Raw genomic sequence first — 8,788 nt, 5'->3', positions numbered from 1 at the left:
CTGCCCTGAAATTAGTGATACCATGCCGTGATTCATGAGTCAACTTTAATCCGCTGATTTCTGAGCCAATGAATCTTAGTTTTAGGAAATATATGATAATTATTCATCACTGTAAAAAAAAGGAAGGGCTGATTGATTGGGCAGTGAAAAGGAAACGCAATTAACGTGGGATTATCTTTATCTTGCTATGCTCCTTTGCGACTCAACACCTCAAACTCCTTCACGATTTCGTCACGCCGCCACCCACCCAATACCATCCGCGCGTCCGCCATGGAGCTGGGCGCCTCCGTCACGCCGCAGTTCACGACCCAACTCGCTGCCACGGCGCCTTCCGTCGACCTGGGCTCCCGGCGCCCCTCCGCCTCCCTGCCTCGATGCACCAGCTGTGGGCAACGGCCCAAGCAGCAGCACCGGCCGACGCTGGAGGTCCTCCTCCACGGCGTCCGCGTCCCGCCACCGTCGAGCTCGCCGCAGCGAGGCAAGGAGGAGTAAATGGTGGTCGCTTTCCCGGCCGCCGGCGACCTCCTGGACAACCTCCCCGAGCTGCGGACGCCGAATCCGTCCCCGACCTGCTGCTGCCTGAGACCACTCCGTTCCCGCTTCCGTCGGCCACCTCCCCAACCTGCAGCTGCCATGTGAGGCCCCTCTCCTCCTTTCTCCTTCATGAATATTCCTTGCAATTTTACTTTTTTTTTTCTATTTAGATGAACTCCAATGGGCATTGCTAGCAGATGCGATGCAGCATGGTGTACTGGTGTGCAATGGTTGTGCCGTTTCTTTTGTGCTGGCTGGTGAATGCGTGGTTTCGTTTGTGATACTGCCTTGCTTCTGATTGTTGTAGAGAAAATGGAAACGGCTTGCTAATTGATTGAACAAAATGCAATTCCGCTCTTATGCAGTGCCTACTTTCAATTCTGGATACAACTTCAGGTCTCTTACTTACAAACACTAGTAATCTTGCACGCGTCTGATACGAACTCAACAAAAGTAGGCTGCAAATATATTATTGTAACTGACTAAAGGAAGAATGAATCAATCTGTCAAGCTAATGCCTTTGAATGGGTCACTGGTAGCTATATCACTGCCACAAAGTACAATTGCAGTGCCTTCTTTCTCAGGATTCTACCTAGCTTTACTGTGATCCCCCCCCAAAAAAAAAAGCTTGCTACGAGTTACTCGTAGTCGTATCCAATGTTTCTAGTTAGCAAAACAAGTATTAAAGGCTTCATCAGAATTTAAATGTTCTCTCATTTCTTGTGGCCATCAGAAAATAATGTATCCATAATCTGTAATTGGCCTGCTAGCTTCTTGTTGAATCACATACCATTATGTATGAATCCAGTATTATTAGAAATGAGATGTGACAACAAAAGTTAGTCAATACAAACCATGTATATAAAAATAGTTTAATGAAAAATATGCACTAGTAAGCACCAAAAAGTGATAGTGGGTCTAATTCCCTTCTACAGAGTTTGTAGATGCGGACACTGAGATAAAGATCTCTATTTTCTATAAACATTGCTGCATTACCACGCATCTCCAAAGGATCTCATATACGCGGAAAAAAAGATAGTGGATCTCATTTCCTTTCTCCTGTACATTCTTCTCAATCTCTCATTGCCATTGTCCACTTATGCATCATTGGGGGCACTCTGAAGCGTTAGATGCGGTTGTGTGGTTGATGTTATATGGATCCAACCCCTTTCGTGTTGTTTATATTAGTTTAGATGTAAAATTGTTTTGGAGCTTATATTTGACGGGAAGAAAAAGTTACAATTGTTGTATGGATGTCGATATGCTATATGTATGTTGTGATAGTGTTTTTAGCACTTGGTACTAACGCTTGCATGGTCTGATGATTAAGTGGATCAGTCCACCAATCTCCTGGAGAAAACCTTCTATTTTGTCGTTTTAGTCGCTAGTCGCCATATTAGCTTCAGTTGGTGCAGAATTTGATGGACAAATAATTAGGGATCAAGCGGGTAGGTTTTCGGATTGTTTGTGTGGCTCCAATTGCTTTATCTGGGCAAGTTTTTTTGGCGAATGACAAATTTAATATTTTTCTTTGGCGAATGACAGATTTACAGTCAAATAGCAGTGCTGCTGCACTATACAAATTTTCTTTTATGATTGTTGCTTCCGTGTGAGCCTCTAATATGGATCTTGGTTAGATGTTTTTGTTGGTTCATCTTGTTGTAGAATCTGTCCCTATTTATTTTGCTATTGTAATGATGCAGACATCAAGTAAGAGAGTTGGTAATGAACGCTCACAAGGCAGAGTCTCCCCATCACGGCAGGACCTCAATACCCAGTTTGCAGGACCTCATGCTCTAGACTCTCGACAGGTTGAGGCCGCCAGTTAGCACGTGAGGGCACTCAATACCCAGTTTGCAAGGTTAGGAACTTCTCTGACTGCTATAGCTTGCCCCGTGTCATATCAATTTGAAATTTGGTGTTCTTATATAATCATTGTCCTCCCATTGTGTTTATTATTTTCAATCTATTTTCTAAATAACCAACTCCTTATTCATCACATAAATATTTTTATATTTAGTTAATGCTGTATTTTTTAAGATCCTGATGTGAATATAATTTTTTAAAGTTGCATTATCATCGTTCATGTCATGTATTCCCTCTGGTGAGATGTAAGAAACACTCACCTGCATGTTTATTTTAAACTTTGGGAGGACGGCATCAAAGATTACTTATCCCATGCTTTTGAAATCATGGTAAGGTCCATGAGCTTGTAATATACTTTCTGTGTTTTAACATTGCATAACTAGAGATCTGATATATTCCTGTCACCGCTGATAAAATGTATCACCATCAGAATCAGCTTTGTTTTGTGCATGACGTATATGTGTAGCATTTATGGATGTTAGGATCCTGGTATGCAAAATATAAATTACTCACTGAACTATTAGGTTTTTTTTTGAAAAAAATAGATATCAGCTGTATTTTGTTTTTAGATCGATATCAACCATGTTATACTACACTTAGAGTATGTATATCTAACTTCCATATTTCAATTTGTAAGACGGTAAAGTTCTCTTCTTAGTTTTCATGTTGACTAAAACGGTAATAATGTGAAATCATGTCACATGGGGAATACACTATAGCAGGCGGAAACCCAAGCCAACAGAAGGACAGCATGCAGCTTAGTTTGGATCGGAATAGGAGATGTCGAACTGGATCATGGACATGTATCAAGTATGGATTCATCCTAGATTGATAGTTTCACATCATAGTAGGATTAGAATTCATAAGGTCTTCTTTCCTTTCTTTGTGCTGCAATCGCCAATATATAATTTCTAAGGTTGCAAAACAATTAAAACAACAGAAAATGCAATATGACATAATTTATAAGCATATGTAGATGGTAGGTAGTACAAAACAACTGTCTATTTTACATGTTTGGTGCCTCAATAGCTACTTTGCACAAGTGTAACCGCTTTGATTTTCTGAATTTTGTCTGGTGCTGCTACTGCTGCAACAAGAGAGTAAATCTAAACTGATGGTTTATCATGCTTCATATGTTTCTCATGTGTTCTTTATTAGTTAACCAGAATCAATAGCACCACATAAAGCTAAACTAACGCTTCGATTTCACATTATTATTTTACTTGTTGACCTTGACAATCCTGAATAAAATTGGCTGGTACTTACGATTTTTTTTGTAGTATCTTCCTCTCAATAAATACTGATGTTACCGCTCATGTGCAGAAAAGAGGGACAACAAACTGAAAAGGAGGTACCGAAGAGGAATCACAGGGATGAACTTGAGGAGCGTGAACGCAAGCACTTTTCATCCAAGGATAAGTCCTCTGTTGGTAATACCTCTAGGTCAATATGTGCTTTCTCTCTCGTCTGTAGATATCGTGATTGCAATATCCATAACTTCTCTTCCATGATGTTTGTCTTTTGTTGTTGCCTTGTACCTTTGAATTGCAATTGATAAACGAAACCTTTTTTTCTTGCAGACGAGAGGGACCAGTGAAAAAGTGTAGGCATTTTCTTAGAAGGTCGGTGAAACTAATTAATGCTATAGCAAAATCTGTTTGCTGCTTGTTTATGTTCAAGGCAGCATGAATATTTACTCTGTTGGCAATCACAGGTTCAAATGGGATGAGGATAAGATAGTTCCACGGAAACTGATGCAACTGTCTGTGACGTGGAAGGCCAGAAGTGATGATGAAAGGTATGTTTACTTCTTGCTCAGTAATTAATAAACCATACTTCTCCAAAATGTTGATTAGACTCTGCTCGATGTTGCATGGATGGGATTAACTGGTACATCTTCTAACTGCACTAATAAATTGCTTCGTGGATTGGGGATGAAACTGTTCCTTCTATGCCATCTACCATAAAATTTGGTATTGGGTAACATGTTACTACACTCCCAAGCATGCTCAGTTCATTCTAGATGGGATGTGTTTACATCAAGTTACAAAATGGCGAAAAGAATGATGCACGGACTATCTTGAAATTTTGTTGAGGGTCTTGATTTTTTTTTGGGGTACACGGCTATTTATTTGGGCCTTTTTTAGTTGAACTGGTTATCTCAGTTTATTGTGGTTCACTAGTTCTTACTCATATAATTGCAACTTCCATGCAAAAATGACGATGATGACACTGAAGCTCTGATCGCAGAGCGCAAAAGGATTAAAAAAGAAAGAGCTGAGGATATGCTTAGAAAGATGTTTTCTTCTCCCTGTTATCATTTTGAGGTGGCCTTTTGTCTTTAGATCTAAAAATTAATGATAAGTTCTTCGTCCCTGTGTTTTCTGCAGTACCACCATCAAGCAGAAGAAGAGGCCAAGATGAAGGAGGCTAAGCTGATGCGAGGAAACCCACTAATCAATATGAATAACTCGGGCTCCTTCTATGTGAACAGAAGATTTAGCGAGTGATTTTTTTTGTATTATATGCCTTCTTTCGATGAATGCTCCCTTGCAGGTGGAGGCCAAGACTCAAACGGTTCATGAACGACACCATCAGTCATGATTTCCACCGCAAGTTTTTGCATAGGTAAATGAAATGATTTTTATTTATGCTTTATGATGTCTAGACGTGTATGTCATGACCTCCTGGAAAGAGCTTGCGATGTTCCAGTATTCTGAAGATCGATAATGGCAAACTGTAACATATTCCTTGTCTGGATGGTGATATCTTTACCCGACTAAAGAAATCCACTGCTTGTATATAACTGATGTTGTGTCATAACTTTTGTCTTTATTGGTATGTACTATTTTAAGTCTTTGATATGTTTCGTAGCCACATTTATCTGGAAAGTAAGTATGTTTATGTGGTTGCGCAGCAGTGTCTTGTGTTTATGTGGTTGCGCAGCAGTATCTTTGGTAAGTATTTGTGTTTTAGCTCAGTTCGTTGAGTGCTAGAAACACTGATTAACTTCTTGGTCTTCTCTTGGGAGAATGTTTTTAACTGAACTCCGTAGTTCCTTCTTTGTTTGTAGTTCTTGCTTTTGATCACTTTCCTATTAGGCTAGAAGTATAGGTAGTGAGAGTATAACTTAGTGAAGTGGCGGGTTATACCCTCCAGCCTATATTTCTCTTGTCATCGGAGTCGTTGTGCTGCTCGGGGATTGATGTATCTTCCTAGCTACGCGGTTGGCTGGCCACATTTCCAGGGGCTAGTCGGAGATTTTGTCAATTGATGTTCAGATATTGTTGCTTGTTATCAAATGAAGTACTCCGTAGCTTGTTTTCCTATCATTTTTTTTTGTCTATTCTGCTTTGGCTTCACCGTTTATCTATTCTTTTTTGCTATGTTCAAACTAAACATCTATTTGTGTGTTGGCCGATCTCATGAGCAACATGATTTTTGGTGAGGCTTCGATCGAATTTGTTTTCTTGGCTTGTGGTTCTTCCTATTTGATTACTGTCTGATTTGTGGCCACTATAAAAGTAGTTATAGTTCACTCGAGCAATGTGGCAGGTTACCCCTTGCCTCTGTTTCTCATTTGAGTTGAGTTATTGTCTTGCTCGGAGATTGATACCATTTTTCTCCACTGATAGCTGGTCACTTGTTTGGAGGGCTGGTGTAGGGTACATTCCTTTTCTCTCTGTTTAATTGGTTAGTGTGCATAGATTCGTGTAGCCGTGGAAATTTAGCTCATTGCTTGCCATCTATGTTGTAGCTAAAATTGACTTAGATGTACATGAATTTGCTGCATGATCCTCTCATTGTTATTGCAGTATAGCATTGTTCCTATCCGTTTGTCTTCTGAAGACTTGTTTATGCTGCAGCTTAAGATGGCAGATGAAATGGTGATTATGTGCCTTTCATTTAGCTAACGCAACTGGCACACATGCTAAGTCGGAATTGATCTCTTTTGTTTTTTATGTGCTTCCAGAATGACTAGGAAGGTGAATCACTAGTCGCTAGTTGTGGAGAAGAGGATGAAGTCTTGTGGCGAGAGAAGAGCCATATCAATTATGTTAGTCATGGCTTGGTTGTTCTCTAGTTAGTCTTGGTTTCTCGTTTCCTGATGTCCTGAGTTTTACACCTTGTCAATTATGGATAAAATATGATGTTTAGTTTCTAGCTTGCAAATTTATACTCTAATAGCTAAAAATATGCACTTGATTTGGTCATATATATGTTCCTCGGTAGGCCAGCAGAATAAGTTTGGGTCTTTTAATAACATTTATTTGTAGAGACATACATTACAATAGCAGGAAGTGCACTTGGTGAACTACAGTACTGTTTGTCATGCATTGCTACAGAATAGTGCCTAATATACAATCATGTGCTCGCACACATTACAACCTGCTATGTAGAAATGGCCTTAACCTGAGCCTGGCTTATGTTTGATGCTCTAAATGTTGTTGATGTATATGCAACAACTACTACTTTTGTATGTGCTTTGGTCTGAGAGATGCATGCTCCAATTCATTTTTAAAGTTTGCAAATATGGTTTTCTGAATTAGTGATGTCTTGCTGTTGCAGATGGAGCACTAGAGGAGGAATGTGTGGGCTCTGCATTTTTCCTTATGTCGGCAACCTGAGATTCTATGGATCATGTTCCACATTGGATTCTAGTTCTCTTGTTTCTAGTTGGAGCCACACATAAGATCTTCTGCAATAGTTCTTGGTTCTTGAATCTAGGTTATTAATTTAGTACTTTTTTTTTGTCTGGATTCATTATAGAATACTTTGTTCAATATGTACCACAAATGGCAACCATGATCAGTGCAGGAATCTAGGAAGTAACTGGATAACTCATATTTTATTTCTTCTTGAGAAGTAGATCATTTTATACAGTAGTTGATAAGAATGTGGGATTGGCTTGTCTATTGCTTTTCTGGTTGATGTACAAGCTTTTAGTCTTTTCTGTGTGCTGAGCACTTCTTAATGCAGCTCTCATTTATTTTAGCCTGTCAAGCCTATTACAAGCTTCAGATGCCTTTTTGTTAGCAAAGTAATCATTTTTTTCCTTTGCTAGTAGACATATAGATCTGGTGTTAGCATGTTCACTTGAAAAGTTTCAACTTTTAAAGCCACCTTTAACGAATTACATTATTTGGTCACGTTATATATAAGTAGTGTTTGTATGATGTGCAAGTGATTTTCTTTTTCTTCCTTTATGAATTCAGGGCAAGATCTCCAGTCATCTCTCTTTGCCACTAGTGGATTTTGGGTTGTATCTGCTCCACATTGAGATTTATGGTGGTCTCTATCTTAAAAGGTGGGTCTTTTTTCTACACTTCTTTGGTGCATTCCAAACCATGGAAGTGAATGCAATTTTGCTTGTTGCTCGTCTGAGTTGTGGCCGGGATTGATGTGTAGTGTGCCAATATATGATATTGATGCTAAGACATCTATGTTAGTTTGTACATGGTTTCTTTTTGCACTTGATAACAATTACCAGTACTGAACATATAGCCCATGTCTATATTTTGGTCAACAACCACTTAGGCTACAATTTGTATATTTCTCAGCGAGAACCTTGGGCTAGAATAGATTATCATGAAATTGTAGTTTATCTCTTTGCCATACGAAGCGTGCTTGTATATGGCAGGGATGACCAAATTATATGGAGAAACCCTCATGTTGTTATTTCAAACGGTGTAGGTCTCGCTGGTGGAGAAGGAGTTGGACCGGGTGATGAAGGATGTACCGAGCAGAGCACCATCAAGGTGGGGCTCAAGAACCTCATCAAGGGCCTCGCAAAGAAGATTTAAGTCACACTAGCAGGCTTGTTGGAAAACATGCTAGGTGGTACATTGCCAACACGTGTGAATGTATTCATTTGTATCCAAATAACATGTAGTACTTGTGGTACATATAAGGTGTATGTTGGCTTATGTATTTAGATCCAGATTTTGAGTTTGCAAACCTATGTATGCTGGCTTGTTATTGCACTTGGTGATTTATATCAAGCCTGTGTACTTATATCCCCAATGGTAACATGTATGCACGTATGTGTAAACTCATTCCATCCCTAAAAGAAAAAACGGAGTCCCTAATGATAATGTTTTGTGCACGTGGTCAAAACAATTTCTTAGCTGAACTGCGGTGCAGTTTCCATGGTGAAATAAGGAGAGAACTTTTCCTTATGTATTTTGATTTGAGCAATCCAAATACTATTTCCATCATGGAAAAACCAAGTAGGAAAATCATTGATGGCAAAACAGAAGCAATCAAACATGGGGCGGGTGATCATTTTGCTAGTAAGATATGGAGTGATTCCTTGAAATAGTTGGGCTAGTAGTAGTAGGCATAGCGTTGCCTCAAAACAGTAGGGAAATCAATCAGTAGGCATGAT

At 39.4% G+C, this 8,788-nt stretch overlaps 1 pseudogene; it reads left to right on the top strand.

Moving 5' to 3' along the window:
• Positions 1-270: 270 nt before the first annotated feature.
• LOC124663960 lies at positions 271-7,101 on the top strand (annotated as a pseudogene).
• The last annotated feature ends 1,687 nt before the right edge of the window (positions 7,102-8,788 follow it).

Source organism: Lolium rigidum, chromosome 6 (assembly GCF_022539505.1).
Source record: "Lolium rigidum isolate FL_2022 chromosome 6, APGP_CSIRO_Lrig_0.1, whole genome shotgun sequence".
Lineage (NCBI taxonomy): Eukaryota > Viridiplantae > Streptophyta > Magnoliopsida > Poales > Poaceae > Lolium > Lolium rigidum.
This window is presented reverse-complemented; position numbering and strand designations above follow the sequence as displayed.